At 36.0% G+C, this 24709-nt stretch overlaps 1 protein-coding gene across 2 annotated transcripts in view; it reads left to right on the forward strand.

Moving 5' to 3' along the window:
* Window positions 1–24709, forward strand: part of TENT5D (terminal nucleotidyltransferase 5D) — a 111582-nt gene that overhangs the window by 27062 nt on the left and 59811 nt on the right. Inside the window, exon 3 of one of the 2 annotated variants that reach the window (XM_055106411.1) lies at window positions 4849–4876. The exons of the other annotated variant lie outside the window; for it this stretch is intronic. The gene's annotated coding sequence lies outside the window, so the exon portion shown is untranslated. The remainder of the gene's footprint in view (window positions 1–4848; window positions 4877–24709) is intronic. 2 annotated transcript variants of the gene reach the window in all.

The raw sequence follows: 24709 nt of genomic DNA on the forward strand, positions 1-24709 counted from the left end.
TCCTTTGAAGAAATTTTAAATAACTAACTTTTTTTGGATGAGATGTCTACAGTTCTAATAGAGGAATAACATATAACCCAATTTAGGCATTTAAACCAAAATAAGTGACATTTTGGTTCAAGTATAAATTGGTTAATATTTTGATAGTTTGGATCATTTATTTTAGAAATTGTTGGTGCTAGCCATACTCAAACTGGCAAAATGTTATTTAAGTCAGAATTTTGGAATAAAATAATTTTGCATTTAGTCTAAACTCGAACTATGAAATCGTTTTTGTTAAATTATGATAATTATTTTTCTTAAAGTTTTTGGTCTTAAGAGGTTAATAGGAGGGTTGCAGATTATTGTTGGCTACACATGATATGAGAGAATAATGGTATGTGTTTTATGATAGTCTGTCTCCAGAGAGGTTACAGAAGAGTAGCTCAGATTCTCTGGATATTTGGGATAAAGGCACATATATTGGAAGAACCAAGGAGACTCTTTACTGATAACTGTCCATATTGAAGTAAAATTGAAAAGTATTAAAAAGGTAGTCCCAAGTCAAGCAAATTAGTTTTATGCATTATTCTCAGTATAGCTGACCTTAAGGTTTTTTAGATGAGAATCTTAAAAAGCTGGACATGGTAACTCTTAAAGATCTAATTTAACACTTCCATTTTGCAGAGAAGCAAACTGAGGTTCATAGTGGTCAGGTGACTTGCCAAGTGCCATATACAATATTTGAGTCAATGTTAGAATCAAGATCTCCTTCCTTCCAATCTAGTCTTTTTGTTTTTACTGTATTTCCTATGTGATTTAAAGTTTGTTGTTTAAAAGATACTAACCCAAATACACTTCATCACCATCCTCTCATACACCTCAGTATTCATGATTCTTATGTTATCCTGTTTTGATATTCCCAAAGGAGATAACTCAATATGGCCAGCAACGTTTCAGTATGAATTAGTTTATCAGTAGTTAAAAGTTTCAAAATCTAGAGGAGATGGGCACAGGTAAGTTTTGATACAGAAATGGAAAAGGAAAGGTCCAGAAAATGTTATGACCAGAGGTTCAAGGAGACTTAACCCAATATTTCCCCTAGGAGCAATGGTTCAGTATTTGCTAATTCAGTGTTTATTGTGACTTTGTAAAACATAATTACTGCAAATAATGAGAATCAACTGTACATGTATTCTTACTGTGTTTTTAGTGCTTCCTAGTCTGATAGGAAATGTCTTTTTTTGATATGTTTTTATCATTTCTTTCAGTCCAATTAATGGTGTATAGCTGCTCTCAAACTTTAGTACATATGTGGAATTATCTCTCTTTATATTTTATTTATCATGTTGAAATTTTTTGATGATAACTTTAGTATATCTTTATTTTGTAATTAAATACAAATTATCTCAAAAGACTTCAGTTTATAGTGTTATAAGTAGCCTGAGTTGCATCAGATGCTTTTAATATTGCAGTGCCACCTAATATAGACACAGTTCTTGGACATGTGTCTACAGCATTGATAAAATTTACTTAGCACTATTTTTAAAATGTCATTATTTATTCATTTAAATTTCAACTTTTATTTTAGATTCAGGTGCTGCATGTGCAGGTTGGTTACATTGGTATATTGCATGATGCTGAGGTTTGGGATATGTGATGCTGAGGTAGTGAGCATAGTACCCAATAGGAAGTTTTTTATCCCTTTCTCCTCTTTCTCCATTCCCCCTTTTTTGGAGTTCTCAGTGTCTATTGTTCCCATCTTTGTAGCCATATGTACCAGGTGTTTAGCTCCCACTTAAATATGAGAATATGTGCTATTTGGTTTTCTGTTCCTGCATTAATTCACTTAGGATAATGGCCTCCAGCTGCATCCATGTTGCTGCAAAAAACATGATTTTATCTTTTTTTTTTTTCTTGAGACGGAGTCTTGCTCTGTTGCCCAGGATGGAGTGCAGTGGTGCCATCTCAGCCCACTCCAAGCTCCGCTTCCTGGGTTCACACCATTCTCCTGCTTCAGCCTCCCGAGTAGCTGGGACTACAGGCATGTGCCACCACACCCAGCTAATTTTTTGTATGTTTAATAGAGACGGGGTTTCACCATGTTAACCAGGATGGCCTCAATCTCCTGACCTCGTGATCTGCCTGCCTCGGCCTCCCAAAGTGCTGGGATTACAGGCATGAGCCACCGTGCCCGGCTGATTTTCATTTTTTATGACTTTATGGTATTTCATCTCAGCCCAATTTTTAAAGTAAATACTTAATTCTCTTCTACTCCCTATGTAGTAGCTGGCTGCCAGCATTTTGGAGTTTTGCCCTTTGCTTTTTTATTTTCCTTGCTATATCTCCTTTGTGTCCATTTTTTTCCCGCCTAATTAGTTCCCTGTCAACTGATCCAATTTTTCCTAAAATTCCTACCCTAAAGACTTAGCATAATAATACAGCTCACTGTGGTCCCAGAGCCTCTTCCCTCTAATGGGACTCTATTCCATTTAATCCAGAATTTGCCACTGCTCTTTTTAAAGATTGTGAAATAAAACCAGAAATCAGCCAAATGCCTTAGACAATTCTTAGATGTAATTAATCAGTGTCAATATCTTCATCTATTATTTTCATTGTCAGAAAAAAAGGTGTTTCTAGGTTAAGGTAAATATAAAAGGATAATCAAGACTGAATAAAAATCTCAAACCTGTTTAAGATAAATTAACATGTGGAAAACATTGTATATTGCTATACAAAAAAATCTACTAATGCAGTAAGATTTTTATTTTTTCTAAGCTGTTACTAGTTTAATAAAAGCCATGTAATTATAATGAGGAATTTGGGGAGTGTTAAAAAGTACTTAAAATGTCTTTAAGCTTCTTATTCAACATTTATTTTAACCAGCTATTACACTGCTTTTCTGTGTCATTGGCAAGCTTGTTAACTGAATATTTTAAAATACCATGACATTTTGATATATTATTATTGAACTGATAATAAACCAATTACTGCATTTCCTAATTTATAGCATTAACTTAGAACACATTGAATATAAAAACCAAATTTTCCTGTTAAATTAACTTACTTAATGCAAGATGTGGCATAGAAGTCATTTTATGAGTATATCCAGGTTAGAGGATATTTTGACCAATGCTAAAATTTTACTGTTAGTCCCATAAACTTTACAAAGTTAACATTTTGTTCTAAACCCTACTACCAACAGTGACTTTAAAAGTGCATACTTTTATGTCTTTTATACAAAACTATTTAATGGCTTTATTTAATATTTTATTTGATTAACTATATCATCCAGTGTTCATTAATTGCAATGTGCCGTAAAGTTTGAAACACTGTTCTTTATGAAACCATTTCCTGTCTTAGTTTCCATAACATACTGTTCTTGTTTTACTCCTGACTCTGCCCATGCCTTCTCAGTCTCCTTTTCTGCCTTCTCCTCTATCTGTTCTCCAAAGTTGTAGTTCATAAAGCATTTGTCCTGGTTCCTCTTCTGTCTCTATGTTTTCTTCCTAGATTGGTTCTTCCATTTCTGTAATATTTTTGACAAGTAAAAATTGTATTTATTTAAGATATGCGGTGTGATGTTTTGATACATGTAGACATTGTGAAATGTTTAACCACAATCAAGCTAATTAACATATCCATTACCTCACATAATTACCTTTGTGCATGTGTGGTGAGAACACTTGAGATCTACTGTCTTAGCAAATTTCAAGTAAACAATACAATATTATTAACTATAGTCACCATCCTGTACATTATTAGGTCTCTAGAACTTATTCATCTTATAGCTGAAAGCTTGTGCCATTTGACCATTTTCATAACTTTTAGCAACATCTATATACAAATTACTCCCAAATTTAGATCTCCAAAACCCTGAACTCTAGCCTCAAAAACCCCACTGCCTACTTTACAAGCTGATGTCTCTCAGGCATCTCAAATTTAACGTGTCTATAAATGAACTAATGATTACCCCTAATTCAGGACAGGTGCATATACACCCATACACACACACACTTTTTGTTACTCTCTTTACTCCACGTGCAGTAAATGACACTGGTATTTGCCCACTTTGTCAAACCAGAAGGCAGAGATTAATTCTTTACTCCTCTTTCTCACATGTCACATTTGATCCATTATTAGTTCCTATGGACTCTACCTCAAAAACATTTCTAGATCTGTTAATTTATCTCTATTTAAAATGAAATGATACTGAAAACTACTCATTGGGTTTCTCAATATGTACTCTATATATAAACTTAAGAGTTTTAGTACAGTTAGGATAGGGAAGGTAAGATTGCATAGGGTTAAAAGTGAGTGAAAAGGCTCTTTGAAGAGGATGAGGAGAGATCAGGGGTCACTTTTCTTTGTTTTTATTAATATTTTGTTTGAATATGTAACTTCGAAGTCTTGACTTAAAATGTATATTTATATCTATATATAATATGTAGATATGTAAAATATATTACTATATATTAGTTAGAAGTTTCCTCTTTATTTGTATTTCTCACTGGCTGATCTACCCTACCCACAATTAGGTAACTTTTTACTTTTATTACTTTAAAAACATTATTCTAGAGCTTCTGTTTGCAAATATAAATATACAGTGATATTTTATCTCCAAGAGAGATTCTTTTTCTTTTTTTTAATATGGGAAATCCTGCATAAAAAATCCATAGCAAGGTCCTCCCTCATTTGTTGATGCCACTTTTCTTTATCAGGATGGAGAGCATAAAGTAAGTCCTTGGTGCCTTCCTTCAGCCTAGCTTCACCTATGTAGAACAGAAATCTCTCAAAGTTTCTTTCTGGTATGGAGATACCACTCCAGAGTCTCTAGTAATGACAAGGGTTGTTTTTTCTTCTTTACAGATTCCATTGGCCATTTTCGTGGGAAATTGTGAGTTATGGAACTTAGATGCTGGTATTCAAATTTTGGTGTTACCAAGACATTGTAGATTATACTTTATACTTAAAATTTTGTGAGATCAGGAAAAAATTGTAAGGAATTATATTTCCAAGTTTTCAAAGTACTTTTTTTTATTTTTAATGATATAGTTAGTAGTGTTCCTAATGTTAAGAAGCTTATTGTTTATGGAAAGTCGCCTGATACAGAGTAAGTATTCTGCTTATTTTCTATGTAAGAAACATCAGAATCATCCACTGCATATGTTTTCATGGCTTGGTGTTTACTTTTTAAATGTGTGAAACATAAAATTTCTGAAATTTGTGTATATTTAGATCCATCTAAAACTAAAGCTCCCAGAAATATAGGAGTCCATAAAGAGTAGTTTTAGGCCAAGCTCGGTGGCTTATGCCTGTAATCCCAGCACTTTAGGAGGCCGAGGCGGGTGGATCACTTGAGGTCAGGAGTTCGAGACCAGCCTGGCCGACATGGAGAAACCCTGTCTCTACTAAAAATACAAAAATTATCCAGGCGCGGTGGCAGCCACCTGCAGTCCCAGCTACTCGGGAGACTGAGGCAGGAGAATTACTTGAACCCGGGAAGCAGAGGTTGCAGTGAGCCGAGATTGTACCACTGCACTCCAGCCTGGGGGATAGAGCAAGACTCTGCCTCAAAAAAAAAAAATGACTTAAAAGAGATTAAATGAGATAATATACTTAAAGTATTTAGCAAACTACAAGACAGACAATGTTCAATGAAAGGTAGGAGTCATTATTTTATTAAAAGGAGCAGTAATAGAATAATTGTAATAGTAATAGTAGTTGTTCTTGTCACCATATTTTATTGTGTCATAGCAAATGTGAACTCTCTCCCAGGAGACTTTTAACTAACTGATTAATTCAAAGGTCTCACTTGTACTGTTCATTATTAGTATTTCATGGTATGTTAAGAAAAGTTGACAGTATTGACAGTGTCATTATTTATAATATTAAATAGATCTCTCTAGTGGTGAGTTTGAGAGAGAGAAAGAGAGAAGACAGGGAGTGTGTGTGTGTGTGTGTGTGTGTGTGTGTGTTCCATATGGACTTATTCCACAAATGTATTATGAAGCCTTAATTATACAAATTATTTAATGAAGTAAGCATTCTTATTGAGAAAATAGTAAAATGTCTTATTTACCTAGTACTTTGGGTTTAATGTAGATCTTAATATCATTTACTCTATAAACTACCTTTAGAATTTTGCCTTTTTATTGCCATGCACTTAAAGTAGTAATACTTTCCCAAACAAGTAAAAACAAGTTTTTGCCTGTTGCTTATCATTTTACTTATTAAAGAACTTTTTGCAATTTTCCCTTTTCTCACAGAATGCACAAGTGCTAAATGTTTTTGAAATAGCATAACAAATAAGCAGTTTTTAAAAGAAAAAGTCATATATTGTATTCTGCTTGATTTTTAGAAAAGGGATAAGAGAATGAATGCTTTATTAAATACTCACTACACATTTTCCCACTTAATCATCAAATAGCCATATGAAGTATATTATTGTTTTCCACATTTAATAGATGAGAAAACTAAAGTAACAAAGATTAAATAATTTATTCATGATAACAGTTTATGAATTACAGATATTCAGATTAAAGAGCAGTTATGTTAGGACTCCAAGACTATCATATTTTCTACTATACAATTCTGCTTTTAATCTTTATTGAGGAATCTATAATGTTCAAGGTACCATGCTGGGTACACTTACATAATATGTTATCTCATCTTAATTTTCATAACAACCATGTGAGATAGAAAATATATGCATTTTATACATGAAAGATGTAGGACTTTCAGAATGTAAGTAATTTACCAATGATTTTATAGATATGAAATGGCAGAGCTGGAATTTGATTCTCTATCAGTCTAGTAATTCCAGAACCTAAAATCTATCACACTTTTAAACCCAGAGAGTTAATGGGAAAAGACCCCAATCCAATAACACTTCATGTCTTACTAATCATAATGTGACATGATCCCCTTTACTATGAGTTTTAAAATTTGTCTTAACAGTTCAATTACAATTAGAATTCTGATTTTGAGCAATCATCAGAGAAACACAAATCAAAACTACAGTGAGATAATCATCTCACCCCAGTTAAAATGGCCGTTATCCAAAAGACAGTAACAACAAATGCTTGATGATGGTGTAGAGAAAAGGGAACATTCGTACACTGTGGTGGGGATGTGAATTAGTAAAACCACTTTGGAAATGGTTTGGAGGTTCTTCAAGAAACTAAAAATAGAGCTACCATACAATCCAGCAATCTCACTGCTTGGTATATGCCAATAAGAACGGAAATCAGTATACAGAAGGGATATCTATACTCCCATGTTTGTTGTAGCACTGTTCACAATAGCCAAAATTTGGAAGCAACCTAAGTGTCCACGAACAGACAAATGGATACAGAATATGTGATACATATACACAATATAGTACTATTCAGACAAAAAAAGAATGAGATCCTGTCATTGAAACAACATGAATGTAAATGGAGGTAATTACATTAAGTAAAATAAGCCAGATACAGAAAGATAAACTTCACATGTTCTCACTCATTTGTGGGAACTAAAACATGAAACAGTTGAACTCATGGAGATAAAGAGCAGAAAGTGTTTATCAGAGACAAGGAAGGGTAGTGGGAGTTGGAGAGGGGGAAGTAGTGATGGTTAATAGGTAAAAAAGTAGTTAGAAAAAATGAGTAAACTCTAATATTTGCTAGCACAACAGGGTGATTACAGTCAATAATAATTGTACATTTAAAAATAACTAAAAGAGTATAATTGGATTGTTTGTAACACAAGGGATAAATGTTTAACAAGATAGATATCCCATTTATCATGTGATTATTATGTGTTGCATTCCTGTACCAAAATATTTCATGTATTCTATAAATATATACACTATGTACCCATAAAATAAAAATAATTTTAAAATTACCCAGAAGAAATAATTCTGAAACTAGTTGAAGAAAAGTTTATCTGCAGGATCCATTCTCTGTACATATTCCCTGGTTTGAGTCAGCAAACTCTGGAATTATATTTCCTAGAACAGTGAGGGCCTCCTTGACTTTCACTCAGCCTGGAGTTCCATCTTTTCTCAAACCCCAGTAATTCCTATTCATTTAAGATGGCTCAGATGTCAATCGTAGGAACCTTTTATTGGCCACTCCGCACTGCCTTCTTGTATATTATTCTTTTTACTGGCAGGTTGTATTTATACTTTTTGGGTTATTGTTTCCAACTCTATTGAACTTTTTGAAGGCAGAGATTCTATTCATCTTTTATCTTGTTTGTCTGTCATAGTGCCCGGTGCCTCGTAGGTATTTGAGAATTATTTATTGCAGTCAATTGATTTAAATTTTATGTATATCTTTGCCAAAGCTGTACACATTTGAGCAATGATTATCTTCCACCAACTGATCTGAGTCATTGCAAGAGGTTGATATGTTTTTATTGGCAACAAGAATTGACTGTAGCTTGAATAAAATGCCTTATACAAATGTACATATTTTTAAAACAGAATTACTTAGAGCTGTTACTGAATTAGTGTTATTGTTATATAGTTATTCAGTCAGTGACACTGAAGATGACAACTGTCAGGTGGGGTTGTGTGAATCTTTTTGGTGTTTAAAATAGCTCCTCATACTCAGAAAGCTTGGGGACCATGGAAATCAGGAACTTGCTGCTTATATCAACCTTTTTTTTCTTTAAAACACCAGTTACTATCACTTGTGAATGGCAAAAGTTCAATATTATGTCTATGTTATTTCAATAAGTATTTCTTCAGCTCTTATTTTTTTGCCAGATCTTTCCCTAGATACTGTCAAGAAAACCCAGAGATACAAAATATTTCTGGACTTGCCCTTGTGTATACACATTGTGGTTATTTTTGCTGCAGTTATCCAGTGATATCAGGTACAAGTGACTTGAGGGCTTGGATTATTCAATTAGTGTCTATTTTCTTTGCATGGTATTTCACTTGTGTTAGACACATTTTAATCAAGAAACTTGAAGTTTTTCATGGACATGAATATTATTTATTCTATATCATGACTTAAAGGAAAGAGATGTTTCATAGCACATGCAAATGTTCTCAAATAGGAATTCAAAATAAAAATCCAAATGTAAGGAGAATCGTATTTAGATTGTACTTAGATTTTTATCTTTGTCCTGAAGAAACATTCCGTTCTGAATGTGTAAAATAAAGGGAATTTTGAAAAATACAACAGTGAAAGATGAAGACAGAAAAAATGCCAGATCCCTAACATTTGAAATGAGTTAGCTAGCATTTAGAAGGAAACTTTGTATGTCAATTGGTATGTTCCAAAGAAAACAGGTCAAAATACTGTTTATCCCCAACAGCTAATATTATTGTTACCTAGAGTACAGTTGACCCTTTAACAACATGGTTTGCGTTGCACTTGTTCACTTCTATATTTTTTAAAAAATAAATGTAGTTAATCCTCCATACTTACAGGTTCCCCATCTACAGCTAAATACGGATGGAAAATACAGTATTAGTGAGATGTGAAACCATAGATACATAGGTCCCATTTGTCTTATATGCAGGTTTGGCAGGGCTGCCTGTAGGACATGAGTATTATGGATTTTGATATCTGTAGGTGTTCAGGGGGCAGTGTCCTTGAATCAGTCCCCAAAAGATACCAAGGGATGACGGTAGTTTCTTCATAAGCATTTATTTATTTTTATTTTTATTTTTTAGAGAGACACTCTTGCTGTCTCTCAGACTGGAGTGCAGTGACAAGATCAGACCATAGCTCACTATAGCCTCAAACTCCTGGGCTCAAGGGATCCTTCCACCTCAGCCTCCTGAGTAGCTGGGGTAACAAGTACGTGCCACCACACCCAATTATGTTTTTTTTTTTAATTTTTTAAAATTTGTTTTTGGTAGAGATAGAGTCTCACTGTGTAACCCATGCTGGTCTCGAACTCCTGGCCTCAAGTATTCTTCCTGTCTTGACCTCCAAAGTGATGGGATTACTGATGTGAACCACCGTGCCTGGCCCACAAACCTTTATTAATTATAGGAGGCAAATAAAAAAACAGCCAAATTGTTTGCATTCAACTCTGATGTGATACGCTACAATTAAACCTTGAGTGGATCATGAAATTATTATATACTTTTTTGACTTAAAGTACTTTTCTGATTATAAAATACATGTTAATTGTTGAAAATACAGAAAAAGTCTTTAAAAATCACCACGAGATATACAATTTATATTTTTCCCAATAGTTTTCTACTCATGTGTATATGTATAGCATATGTTTCACAATTTGGATCATATTATATGCAATTTTGCATACAGTTTTAACATCTTGAATGTTTTTCAATACTATTAAGTAATATTTTAACATGACTTTAAATGGCTGCTTAATAGTCTGTTATCTAAAATGTGTCTGACTTTTACTAGAGGCTTAAGTTTCAGTAAATATCTGTGCATAAATCTTTGTTTATATTTATTTTTTAATTCCTACTTTAAGCAAATGTGCTATCTCATTGGTTTTTTTTTAGTATACTTACAGAATTGATAGACATTGGCAATAAAAGATAAATAAGATACGTTGTTACTTCTAGGACTTGAGGGTCTAATGAAGGAGACAAACTTGTAAACAAATGATATGACAATACAATATGAGGTTTTTAACAATATGAAAAAATATGTATATGTCAATGTGCTAAGGAAACCAGAGGAGGAAACAACTATAACTCTATATGAAACTATATAATTCTTTGATTTCACTTGCTCATGTAAAATTTCACAAAACTTAGTTATTCAGCAGTGATAAGGAGAATACTTTCTTGAGTATTTGGGAATATCATGAGAACCATTCCAAATGGAAGTGTATAATGATTCCATTTTGTTGAGCTGCTTCTTACCTCCTAAGAGAGACTTTCTCAAAGTATGATCCCTAGACTGGCAGTGTCAGCATTACCTGGGAACTTGGAAGTACTATTTTGAGAGAAATCTTTTTTTTCTGAGCAGGAGGTCTTAACAGTGGGCTTCAAATATCCTCTAAACCATACTATAGACATACAGGCTATCATCCAGGCTTTGTTTTTCTATTTATAGGGCATAGAAAGAGTACATTTATCATAATTAGTAAGGATTCTAGGATTTTCAGGATGGTAAAAGAGCATTGGCCTCAACTTAAAGTCACCAGCTGCATTATCCCCTAACAATGGAGAGTCAGCCTGTCCTTTGAAGCTTTGAAGCTAGGCACTGACTTCTCTTCTACAGCTATGCAACTCATAGATTAGATCTTCTTCCAATAGAAGGCTTTTTCATCTACACTGAAAATATTTTGTTTAGTGTAGCCTCCTTCATCAATTATCTTAGATCTTCCCACAGCTTCTCCTTCAGCACTTGCTTCACTTTGCATGTTTGTGTTTTGGAGATAGCTTCTTTCCTTAAACCTCATGAACCAACCTCTGCTAGCTTCAGACATTTCTTCTGTAGCATCCTCACTGCTCTCAGCCTTCATTGAATTGAAAAGAGCTGGGGCCTTGCTTTAGATTAGGCTTTCATTCAAGGGAATGTTGTGGCTTCTTTGAACTTCTATCCAGACCACTAAAACTTTCTCCATATCAACAATAAGGCTCTTAACGCTTTCTTATCATTGCATTCACATTTCTTATCACTGGTGTGTTCACTGGAGTATCACTTTTAATGTCCTTTAATAGCTTTGTATTTGCATTCACAAATTGGCTATTTGGGGCAAGAGGCTTAGTTTACAGGAGTTGGATCATCACAGTCCCAAAAGACTAAATCCTGAATGCCATGATACCAAATGTTGATCAAAATCCTGAAAGAGCAAATTCCCTGAAGTTTAAATTACTGAAGTCTTCAATTTCTAACATCTAAAATTCCAAAAATCCCAATCAGAAGATACTTGCATTATTTTAGGCAGAACTGTAACCTTTTAGTTGTCTTTATGTGTAAATTAAGTATGGTTTAAGGAGATGGTTTAAGGGTGTCAAGTTGACAAGGGGTGCACTTGTAGACCTGACTGGATTCAGGAATACCTAGAAACCTGGTAAAGCAATTTGCTATACTATGTATTTCATCTTCACATTATTTTCAATACTATAGGTATAAATTGGGTAGAGACTTTAGAGAATTTTAATTCATTTTGTGTATTTATTTTTGCAAATTTAACTGCACAAAAGCGCATTATCATGATACTGGCTGTGTGTAAGCATTGTGTGTATATGTAAAAACATTGCAACTTCTTCAATAAATGAAGAGAAGTCTTTATTGTATATCTGTATTTGTGAAAGATAAAATTTCTAGAGATCTCGTCTCGTGGGATGATTGCATATGTAATGTTGAACCATCATGGATTTTGATTGATCTCATAAAAAGTATTAGGTTGAGCCGGGTGCGGTGGCTCATTCCTGTAATCCCAGCACTTTGGGAGGCTGAGGCGTGCAGATCACTTGAGGTCAGGAGTTCGAGAACAGCCTAACCAACATGGTGAAACCCCGTCTCTACTAAAAATACAAAAACTATCCGAGCATGGTGGCACGCACCTGTAATCCCAGCTACTCAGGAGGCTGAGGCAGGAGAATCGCTTGAACCTGGGAGGTGGAGGTTGCAGTGAGCCAAGATCTCACCACTGCACTCTAGCCTGGGCAACAGAGCAAGACTCTATCTCAAAAAAAAAAAAAAAGGATTAGGTTGCTTGTTACTGTATTTCATATTACCAAAGTTACAAAGCTAGATGCACACAATAATCAACCATAGTGATATGTATTTATACATTTCCCTTTTTGCCTATATCTTAATGAATACAATTTGTCTGCTCTTAACTGTTATACCTACACGACTGTCACTAGTATTGCAAAAATATGTATGTTGCTATTGCCTATTTCATTGTGTAAAGTGGCCTCTGAAGTATCCTGTCATGTGTATATGTTTCTCAAATAAGATCCCCTTTTAAAATGTAAATATACATTTTTAAAAATAATTTTTAAAATTATTTTTTTCAGAATTACATTTCCAGGATTTTGATCATTCAGGATTGTGATGTTCTGGACTTTATAGTTTAGGGATTTTGATTTCTCAGAATTTCAGTATTTGGGATCTTGGCATTCAGGATCGTGTCTTTTTGGATTATGATCTGCTTCCAATTTTCGACCTGTTGTAGCTTTTGAAATGCCTTATTCACTAAGCTTAATTGTTTTTAACTTGTGATTTAAGGTGAGAGACATGTGACTCTTCCTTTTGGTTGACCATTTAGAGGCCATTGTAGGGTTATTAATTAGCCTCATTTCCATTGTTCTTTTAGTCATGAGGCTGGACTTAGATTTGAATTTGGAGTGAACTCTGGAGAATCTTCTTATAATAGATAAGGAAAATGAGGCACAGGAAGGTTAAATAATTTGACCAAAGCTATATATCTATTCCTCTTGGTTAATCCTTCTCTCCTGATCTCCCATATATATTTAGTCACATCACCAAGTGCAATTGATTCTAAAGCTATAATGCTTGGCATCTCCCCATTTTTCTGTTTTCTCTTTACTGTTATCATGCTCCTGGGCTTTTGTCTGTTACCCATCTAATATATTTCATGTATATTTTTTAGATTAATCTTCACAAAAGCATTTTTTAAACTTTTAAGTTCAGGGGTACATGTGCAGGTTTGTTATGTAGGTAAACTCATATGTCATTGGGTTTGTTTTATAGACTACTTTGTCACCCAGGTATTAAGCCTAGTACTGATTATTTTCCTGTTGCTCTCCCTCCTTCTACCCTCCACCCTCCACCCTCTGAAAGGCCTCATTGTGTGTTGTTTCCCCTATGTGTCCATTTGTTCTCATCATTTAGCTCCCACTTATAAGTGAGAACATGTGGTATTTGGTTTTCTGTTCCCACATTGGTTTGCTAAGGTTAATGACCTCCAATTCCAACCATGTACCTGCAAAGGACATGATCTTGTGCTTTTTTTGGCTGCGTAGTATTCCATGGTGTATATACACCACATTTTCTTTATCCAGTCTACCATTGATGGGCAAGCATTTAGGTTGATTCCATGTATTTTCTATTGTGAATAGTGCTGCAATGAACACACGTACGCATGATAGAAGATTTATATTCCTTTGGATATATACCCAGTAATGGGATTGCTGTTGCTGGCTCAAGTGGCAGTTGTGTTCTTAGGTTTTTGAGGAATTGCCACACTGTTTTCAACAATTGTTGAACTAATTTACTCTCCCACCAGCAGTATATAAGCATTCCTTTTTCTCCACAACCTTGCCAGCACTTGTTTGGTGATTTTTTTTTACTTTTTATCCATTCTGACTGTTGTGAGATGGTATTTCATTGTGGTTTTGATTTACATTTCTCTCATGATCAGTAAAGGTGTTGATAGTTTTGCCATGCAAAAGTTTAATTAGATCTCATTTGTCAATTTTTTCTTTTGTTGCAGTTAAAAGCATCATTTTTAATGGTTCACTTTCATACTCAGAAACTTTAGGTCTCCCTGTGACCTACAAGATGAAACCTAACATATAGATATAGAGGTTGAGTATTCCTTATCCAAAATACTTAGGACAAGAAGGGTTTCAGATTACAGATTTTTTTGGACTTTGGAATATTTGCATTTTACTGGTTAAGCATCCTAAATCTGAAAATAAGAAATGCTCTATTGACCATTTTTGGGGGGTGTCATGTCAGCTCTCAGAAAGTTTTGGATTCTGGAGCATTTCAGATTTCAGATTTTTGGATTTTGGATGATCAACCTGTATTTTCAACTTGGTGTCCTACAATTATTCTATTGTCTATATAAACCTGTCTGATTTTTTCATTTCCTCCCACATGCATGCTTTGTGTATTCCATTTCTGTTCTTTCATTGCTATTGTCTTGCATTCTGTTTCCACTTGTAGTTTAAATTTTTTTCTTTTCTGGAATATTCACTTCATCTCTGTTATCCATTTATCAGAATTCTACCTATCTTTCAAAACAAAACTTAAATTTCATACATAGAAACCTTTTCTGATCATACTCATTCTCTCTGTTCTCTTAGCTGTTATACTCATTTTCTGTGCAGTTAATTGTATATTTAATTGTATGCACTGCTTGTGTTGCTAGTTGACCTTTCGGGTGTATATATCTTATTTTCCTAGCTTGCTTGTAAATTCTTAGTAGGCAAGGACAATGCCTTATTTTTTTGTGGTCCCTAAAGTGTCTTATTGTAATAGGTGCTCAATAAGCGTGTGGTTTGCAATATTGCAGACATGATAACTTTATAAGTTTTGCTGCACTGAAAAAGTCCTCATTGTTTACAGGTTTCTAATTGTATTTTCTACAATTTGTCCATGTATATTTTCAGTCAGTTTAATTCAGGTGACCTTTTCATCCATTTGCTTTTTTTCTCTTTATTTTCTACCTCCTTTGTGTACTCATTTCTGGACAAGAAACTTCTCCATGGAAAACACTGTTTCTATGATGTTGATACAACTCATGTTAATTTTTAGTGAAAGCTTATGTGATAATTATTTCATAGTATTTCTTAACAAAAAGCAGAAACCTTTAATGACAAATAATGTGAAAACTCAAGTATCTAGCCTACAGAGTTCTGATAAACATAGCCCTCTTTGTAGAGTGCTGTTGGTATTTTTATTCTCTTAAGATTGTAGCTTTGTATTTATTGATGATTCTGGTGAAATGGAATACCTGCTTGTAATAAGTAAGGCAATAAGTACTATTTGCCATATGCTGTTTCATTTTTATTTGATTGAAATATGTTTTTATGTGTCTAGATAGTAAATTGGATAACAACAGTTTTCTGAAATGTTCACACTGTTGGGCTAGATAAGAAGTTTCAGTGTTTTTTTTTTCTTTGAGGAGTATATGATAGCTCTCTAAGACAGTTTGGTATATTTCACTACTTGTAGTAATTAACGTTTATGGCCCAATTGTTTATTCCATTTGATTTTAATTTTCCTCTGTTTAAAGAACAAGAAGTAAATACTGAATTTTAAATCTTTTTTTGTTAATCTTCATTTATAAAATCAATAAAGTACTGAAAAGTTTCTGTACTTTACAGTATTTCTGTTTTCTATCATAATTCGTTAATAGTATATACATAAAAAATATATCTGCTAGATGGCTATAGTCAGATAATTATGTCTTTTATTTAAACACTGATGGCTGAAATTCATCTTTTTCTTTAGCATGTTACTTTCCTTTATGTATTGTAGTAAATATTAACATCCTCTCCTAATTTCTCGTGTCTAGGCCATCTTTGGTCAAACATTCTTTTTAAATTTAACAGAATGTGCAATAAGCATATGTGTTTTAAAAAACTATTTTTAAATTGGCTAATATTATCATGTTATTGGATCTCTATTGTTCATGTGCTGATTATTTTGTACATAAAATCCCTGCTGGATTTTAGCTCTCCCCATGTAGGTTTCTCTTGCTGAGTAGCCGATGTATGTATATTCAAGGAATAAAATTTAATCTTATATTCTCTAATCAGAAAGTCCCATAGAAAAGTGAATTTTCTGTCAGAGATCTGTAGTATATTTTAAGGTCAAACATAGCACTTTGGGGTATTATCCATTGTTTTGAATTATTTATATATTTTCACTTCCATTTTAGCACTCATAATAAATATTTAACAGTTTACTTCCTAGATCATGATACATAGTTAATTACAATAGGAAATTCAAGACATGTTAAGAATATAGTGAGCACCTGAGTCAGGGAGAGGACACTATCAGTAGGGATAATGACTATTATAGGGGCTGCTGGGGTCACTTTGATTATTTCCCCAATTTTTATTTTTTTCATGTTTAGTCTTTATTGCCAACAGACACTCCCAGTGAAAGTCATCCTTGCAGATATTAATCTTAAAGGGTAGGATTATTACAACTTCCTATCAAATAATTGGCAATGATTTTAATTCATATACTTACCCAAACTTAACTTTTATATTAATTGATTATAATGTTGCTAGATTAGTGATAATCATTAATCATTATGCAAAACAGTACTTTTTGAAAATTATACTTTAAGTTCTAGGGTACATGTGCACAACGTGCAGGTTTGTTACATAGGTATACATGTGCCATGTTGGTTTGCTGCACCCATTAACTCGTCATTTACGTTAGGTATTTCTCCTAATACTATCCCTCCCCCATATACCCACTCCACGACAGGCCCCAGTGTGTGATGTTCCCCGCCCTGTGTCCAAGTGTACTCATTGTTCAGTTCCCACCTATGAGTGAGAACATGTGGTGTTTGGTTTTCTGTCCTTGCAATAGTTTCCTCAGAATGATGGTTTCCAGCTTCATCCATGTCCCTACAAAGGACATGAACTCATCCTTTTTTATGGCTGCATAGTATTCCATGGTGTATATGTGCCACATTTTCTTAATCCAGTCTATCATTGATGGACATTTGGGTTGGTTCCATGTCTTTGCTATTGTGAATAGTGCCACAATAAACATACGTGTGCATGTGTCTTTATAGTAGCACGATTTATAATCCTTTGGGTATATACCCAGTAATGGGGTCCCTGGGTCAAATGATATTTCTAATTCTAGATCCTTGAGGAATTGCCACACTGTCTTCCACAATGGTTGAACTAGTTTACACTCCCACCAACAGTGTAAAAGCGTTCCTATTTCTCCACATCCTCAGCAGCACCTGTGGTTTCCTGACTTTTTAATGATTGCCATTCTAACTGGTGTGAGATGGTATCTCATTGTGGTTTTGATTTACATGTCTCTGATGACCAGTGATGATGACCATTTTTTCGTGTGTCCTTTGGCTGCGTAAATATCTTCTTTTGAGAAGTGTCTGTTCATATCCTTTGCCCACTTTTTGATGGGGTTGTTTGATTTTGTCTTGTAAATTTGTTTAAGTTCTTTGTAGATTATGGATGTTGGCCTTTTGTCAGATGGGTAGATTGCCAAAATGTTCTCCCATTTTGTAGGTTGCCTCTTCACTCTGATGGCAGTTTCTTTTGTTGTACAGAAACTCTTTAGTTTAATTAGATCCAATCTGTCAATTTTGGCTTTTGTTGCCATTGCTTTTGGTATTTTAGACATGAAGTCCTTACCCATGCCTGTGTCCTGAATGGTATTGCCTAGGTTTTCTTCTAGGGTTTTTATGGTTTTAGGTCTAAGATTGAAGTCTTTAATCCATCTTAAATTAATTTTTGTATAAGGGGTAAGGAAGGGATACAGTTTCAGCTTTCTACATATGGCTAGTCAGTTTTCCATTTTTTTAAATAGGACATCCTTTCCCCATTTCTTATTTTTGTCAGGACCATTATTAAACAGGGCATCCTTTCCCCATTTCTTATTTTGGTCAGGTTTGTCAAAGATCAGATGGTTGTAGATGTCTGGTGTTATTTCTGAGGCCTCGGTTCTGTTCCATTAGGCTATATCTCTGTTTTGGTACCAGTACCATGCTGTTTTGGTTACTGTAGCCTTGTAGTATAGCTTGAAGTCAGGTAGCGTGATGCCTCCAGCTTTGTTCTTTTGGCTTAGGATTGTCTTGGCAATGCAGGCTCTTTTTTGGTTCCATATGAACTTTAAAGCAGTTTTTTCCTATCTGCAAACAGAGACAATTTAACTTCCTCATTTCCTAATTGATTACCCTTTATTTCTTTCTCTTGCCTGATTGCCTGGCCAGAACTTCCAACACTATGTTGAATAGGAGTGGTGAGAGAAGGCATCCCAGTCTTATGTCAGTTTTCAAAGGGAATGCTTCCAGTTTTTGCCCATTCATTATGATATTGGCTGTGGGTTTCTCATGAATTGCTCTTATTATTTTGAGATACGTTCCATCAATACTTAGTTTATTAAGAGTTTTTAGCATGAAGGGCTGTTGAATTTTGTTGAAGGCCTTTTCTGCATTCTCTTGCAGAAAAGGCCTTTTCTGCATTCTATTCTGCATTCCATTCTGCATTCTATTGAGATAATCATGTGGTTTTTGTCTTTGATTCTGTATATATGATGGATTACGTTTATTGATTTGCATATGTTGAACCAGCATTGCATCCCAGGGATTAAGCCAACTTGATCTTGGTGGGTAAGCTTTTTGATGTGCTGCTGAATTCGGTTTTCCAGTATTTTATTGAGGATTTTCATATCGCTGTTCATCAGGGATATTGGTCTGAAATTCTCTTTTTTTGTTGTGTCTCTGCCAGGCTTTGGTATCAGGATGATGCTGGCCTCATAAAATGAGTTAGGGAGGATTCCCTCTTTTTCCCTCTTTTTCTATTGATTGGAATAGTTTCAGAAGGAATGGTACCAGCTCCTCTTTGTACCTCTGGTAGAATTCGGCTGTGAATCCATCTGGTCCTGGACTTTTTTTGGTTGGTACGCTATTAATTATTGCCTCAGTTTCAGAGCCTGTTATTGGTTTATTCAGGGATTCAACATCTTCCTGGTTTAGTCTTGGGAGGGTGTATGTGTCGGGGAATTTATCCATTTCTTCTAGATTTTCTAGTTTATTTGCATAGAGGTGTTTACAGTATTCTCTGATGGTAGTTTGTATTTCTGTGGGATCTGTGGTGATATCCCCTTTATCATTTTTATGGCACCTATTTGATTCTTCTCTCTTTTCTTCTTTATTATTCTTGCTAGTGGCCTATGTATTTTGTTGATCTTTTCAAAAAACCGGCTCCTGGATTCATTGATTTTTTTGAAGGGTTTTTTGTATCTCTTTCTCCTTCAGTTCTGCTCTGATCTTAGTTATTTCTTGTCTTCTGCTTGCTTTTGAATTTGTTTGCTCTTGCTTCTCTAGTTCTTTTAATTGTGATGTTAGGGTGTCAATTTTAGATCTTTCCTGCTTTCTCTTGTGGGCATTTAGTGCTATAAATTTCCCTCTACACAGTGCTTTAAATGTGTCCCAGAGATTCTGGTACGTTGTGCCTTTGTTCTCATTGGTTTCAAAGAACATCTTTATTTCTGCTTTCATTTCATTATGTATCCAGTAGTCATTCAGGAGCAGGTTGTTCAGTTTCCATATAGCTGTGTGGTTTTGAGTGGGTTTCTTAATCCTGAGTTCTAATTTGATTGCACTGTAGTGTGAGAGACAGTTTGTTTTGATTTCTGTTCTCTTACATTTCCTGAGGAGTGCTTTACTTCCAACTATGTGGTCAGTTTTGGAATAAGTGTGATGTGGTGCTGAGAAGAATGTATATTCTGTTGATTTTTGGTGGAGAGTTCTGTAGATGTCTATTAGGTCTGCTTGGTGCTGAGCTGAGTTCAAATCCTGGGTATCCTTGTTAACCTTCTGTCTCATTGATCTGTCTAATATTGACAGTGGGGTGTTAAACTCTCCCATTATTATTGTGTGGGAGTGTAAGTCTCTTTGTAGGTCTCTAAGAGCTTGCTTTATGAATTGGGTGCTCCTGTATTGGGCGCATATATATTTAGGACAGTTAGCTCTTCGTGTTGAATAGATCCCTTTACCATTATGTAATGGTCTTCTTTGTCTGTTTTGATCTTTGTTGGTTTAAATTCTGTTTTATCAGAGACTAGGATTGCAACCCCTGCTTTTTTTGCTTTCTATTTGCTTGGTAGATCTTCCTCCATCCCTTTATTTTGAGTCTATGTGTGTCTTTGCATGTGAAATGGGTCTCCTGAATACAGCACACTGATGGGTCTTGAATCTTTATCCAATTTTTCAGTCTGTGTCTTTTAATTGGGGCATTTAGCCCATTTACGTTTAAGGTTAATATTGTTATATGTGAATTGGATCCTGTCATCATGATGTTAGCTGCTTATTTTGCCCGTTAGTTGATGCAGTTTCTTCCTACCATCAATGGTCTTTACAATTTGGCATGTTTATGGAGTAGTTGGTACCAGTTGTTCCTTTCCATGTTTAGTGCTTCCTTCAGGAGCTCTTGTAAGGCAGGCCTGGTGGTGACAAAATCTCTCAGCATTTGCTTGTCTGTAAAGGATTTTATTTCCCCTTCACTTATGAAGCTTAGTTTGGCTGGATATGAAATTCTGGGTTGAAACTTCTTTTCTTTAAGAATGTTGAATATTGGCCCCCACTCTCTTCTGGCTTGTAGAGTTTCTGCTGAGAGATCCGCTGTTAGTCTGATAGGCTTCCCTTTGTGGGGAACCTGACCTTTCTCTCTTGCTGCCCTTAAAATTTTTTCCATCATTTCAACCTTGATAAATCTGACAATTGTGTCTTGGGGTTGCTCTTCTCGAGGAGTATCTTTGTGGTGGTCTCTGTATTTCCTGAATTTGAATGTTGACCTGCCTTGCTAGGTTGGGGAAGTTCTCCTGGATAATATCCTGGTGAGTGTTTTCCAGCTTGGTTCCATTCTCCCCATCACTTTCAAGTATGCCAATCAAATGTAGATTTGGTCTTTTCACATAGTCGCATATTTCTTGGAGGCTTTGTTCATTTCTTTTTACTCTTTTTTTCTCTAAACTTCTCTTCTTGCTTCATTTCATTCATTTGATCTTCAATCACTGATACCCTTTCTTCCACTTGATTGAATCAGCTACTGAAGCTTGTGCATGCGTCATGTAGTTCTCATGTCATGGTTTTCAGCTCCATCAGGTCATTTAAGGTCTTCTCTACACTTTATTCTAGTTAGCCATTCATCTAATCTTTTTTCAAGGTTTTTAGCTTCCTTGCAATGAGTTCGAACATCCTTCTTTAGCTCGGAGAAGTTTGTTATTACCAGCCTTCTGAAACCTACTTCTGTCAACTTGTCAAAGTCATTCTCTGTCCAGCTTTATTCTGTTGCTGGCGAGGAGCTGCAATCCTTTGGAGGAGTAGAGGTGCTCTGGTTTTTAGAATTTTCAGCTTTTCTGCTCTGGTTTCTCCCCATCTTTGTGGTTTTATCTACCTTTGATCTTTGATGATGGTGACCTACACATGGGATTTTGGTGTGGATGTCCTTTTTGTTGATGTTGATGCTATTCCTTTCTGTTTGTTAGTTTTCCTTCTAACAGTCAGGTCCCTCAGCTGCAGGTCTATTGGAGTTTTCTGGAGGTCCACTCCAGACCATGTTTGCCTGGGTATCACCAACAGAGGCTGCAGAATAGCAAATATTGCAGAACAGCAAATATTGCTGCCTGATCCTTCCTCTGGAAGCTTTGTCTCAGAGGACCACCCGGTTGTATGAGGTGTCAGTCGGCCCCTACTGGGGTGTGTCTGGGAGGTGTCTCCCAGTTAGGCTACACGGGGTCAGGGACCCACTTGAGGAGGCAGTCCGTTCTCAGAGCTCAAACACTGTGCTGGGAGAACACTGCTCTCTTCACTGCTGTCAGACAGGTACGTTTAAGTCTGCAGAAGTTTCTGCTACCTTTTGTTTAGGTGTGCCCTGAGGAGGGGTCTGCAGAGGAGGGGTCTGCAGAGGCAGGCAGGCCTCCTTGAGCTGTGGTGGGCTCCACCCAGTTCGAGCTTCTGGCCACTTTGTTTACCTACTCAAACTTCAGCAATGGCGGATGCCCCTCCCCCTGCCAGTCTGCTGCCTCGCAGTTCAATCTGGGACTGCTGCACTAGCAGTGAGCAAGGCTCCGTGGACGTGGGACTGACTGAGCCATGCGCGGGATATAATCTCCTGGTGTGCCATTTGCTAAGACCATTAGAAAAATGCAGTATTAAGGCACGAGTGTCGCAATTTTCCTGGTACAGTCTTTCACGGCTTCCCTTGGCCAGGAAAGGGAAATCCCCTGACCCCTTGGCTTCCTGGGTGAGGGGATGCCCCACCCTGCTTCAGCTCGCCTTCCATGGGCTGCACCCACTGTCCAACCAGTCCCAATGAGGTGAACCATGTACCTCAGTTGGAAATGCAGAAATCACCCATCTTCTGCATCGATCACGCTGGGAGCTACAGACTGGAGCTGTTCCTATTCGGCCATCTTGGAACAGATCCAAAGTAGTACTTTTAAATTTGCTTTAAAACTACTCAAATTTTGAACAGTGGCCCCTCCTATTAATTTATAATTTTAAAAGCTACTTTATATGACATTCCACGATTTTAGAGATATTTCTCATACCCTTTTCCAACTGCAGCAAACTCTGTGATGCTTCATGCAGACTCACTTTATGAGGTGAGCATATCTATCTTTCAGCCACTATAAATGTTGGCCTCTAACAGCCCACAAATTACTCAGTCTCCAGAGAACTGCCCTTGGCTGATGAGTGCCTTCTTTCTTCTAGAAAAGAAGACACAGTTTATAGCCACCAGGTCACTGAATAACTAGTGTATCTTCATATATATAAAAGTACTGATTTTTAAAAAACCAAAATCATTTGTCTTCCAAATAAACTGTTTCTCATTGCCATCATTCCCATTAATAAACAGCAAAACTTGGGCCGGGCGCAGTGGCTCATGCCTGTAATCCCAGCACTTTGTGAGGCCGAGGCAGGCAGATCACAAGGTCAGGAGATCAAGACCATCCTGGCTAATACAGTGACACCCAGTCTCTACCAAAAACACAAAATATTAGCCGGGCATGGTGGTGGGCACCTGTAGTCCCAGCTACTCGGGAAGCTGAGGCAGGAGAATGGCATGAACCCAGGAGGTGGAGCTTGCAGTGAGCCGAGATTGTGCCACGGCACTCTAGCCGGGCAACAGAGGGAGACTCCATCTCAAAAAAAAAAAAAGTAGTTGAATCTCTGAAAAGACCAATAACAGGCTCTGAAATTGAGGCAATAATTAATAGCTTACCAACCAAAAAAAGTCCAGGACCAGATGGATTCACAGAGGAATTCTACCAGAGGTACAAGGAGGAGCTGGTACCATTCCTTCTGAAACTATTCCAATCAATAGAGAAAGAGGGAAAAAGAAGGAATCCTCCCTAACTCATTTTATGAGGCAAGCATCATCCTGATACCAAAGCCTGGCAGAGACACAACAAAAAAAGAGAATTTTAGACCAATATCCCTGATGAACATTGATGCAAAAATCCTCAATAAAATACTGGCAAACCGAATCCAGCAGCACATCAAAAAGCTTATCCACCATGATCAAGTGGGCTTCATCCCTGGGATGCAAGGCTGGTTCAACATATGCAAATCAATAAACATAACCCAGCATATAAACAGAACCAAAGACAAAAACCACATGATTATCTCAATGGATGCAGAAAAGGCCTTTGACAAAATTCAACAGCCCTTCATGCTAAAAACTCTGAATAAATTAGGTATTGATGGGACATATCTCAAAATAATAAGAGCTATTTATGACAAACCCACAGCCAATATCATACTGAGTGGGCAAAAACTGGAAGCATTCCCTTTGAAAACTGGCACAAGACAGGGATGCCCTCTCTCACTACTCCTATTCAACATAGTGTTGGAAGGTCTGGCCAGGGCAATCAGGCAGGAGAAAGAAATAAAGGGCATTCAATTAGGAAAAGAGGAAGTCAAATTGTCCCTGTTTGCAGATGACATGATTGTATATCTAGAAAACCCCATCATCTCAGCCCAAAATCTCCTGAAGCTGATAAGCAGCTTCAGCAAAGTCTCAGGATACAAAGTCAATGTGCAAAAATCACAGGCATTCTTATACACCAATAACAGACAAACAGAGAGCCAAATCATGAGTGAACTCCCATTCACAATTGCTTCAAAGAGAATAAAATAGGAATCCAACTTACAAGGGATGTGAAGGACCTCTTCAAGGAGAACTACAAACCACTGCTCAATGAAATAAAAAAGGACACAAACAAATGGAAGAATATTCCATGCTCATGGATAGGAAGAATCAATATTGTGAAAATGGCCATACCGCCCAAGGTAATTTATAGATTCAATGCCA

Source organism: Pan paniscus, chromosome X (assembly GCF_029289425.2).
Source record: "Pan paniscus chromosome X, NHGRI_mPanPan1-v2.0_pri, whole genome shotgun sequence".
In the NCBI taxonomy this organism is placed as follows: Eukaryota; Metazoa; Chordata; class Mammalia; order Primates; family Hominidae; genus Pan; species Pan paniscus.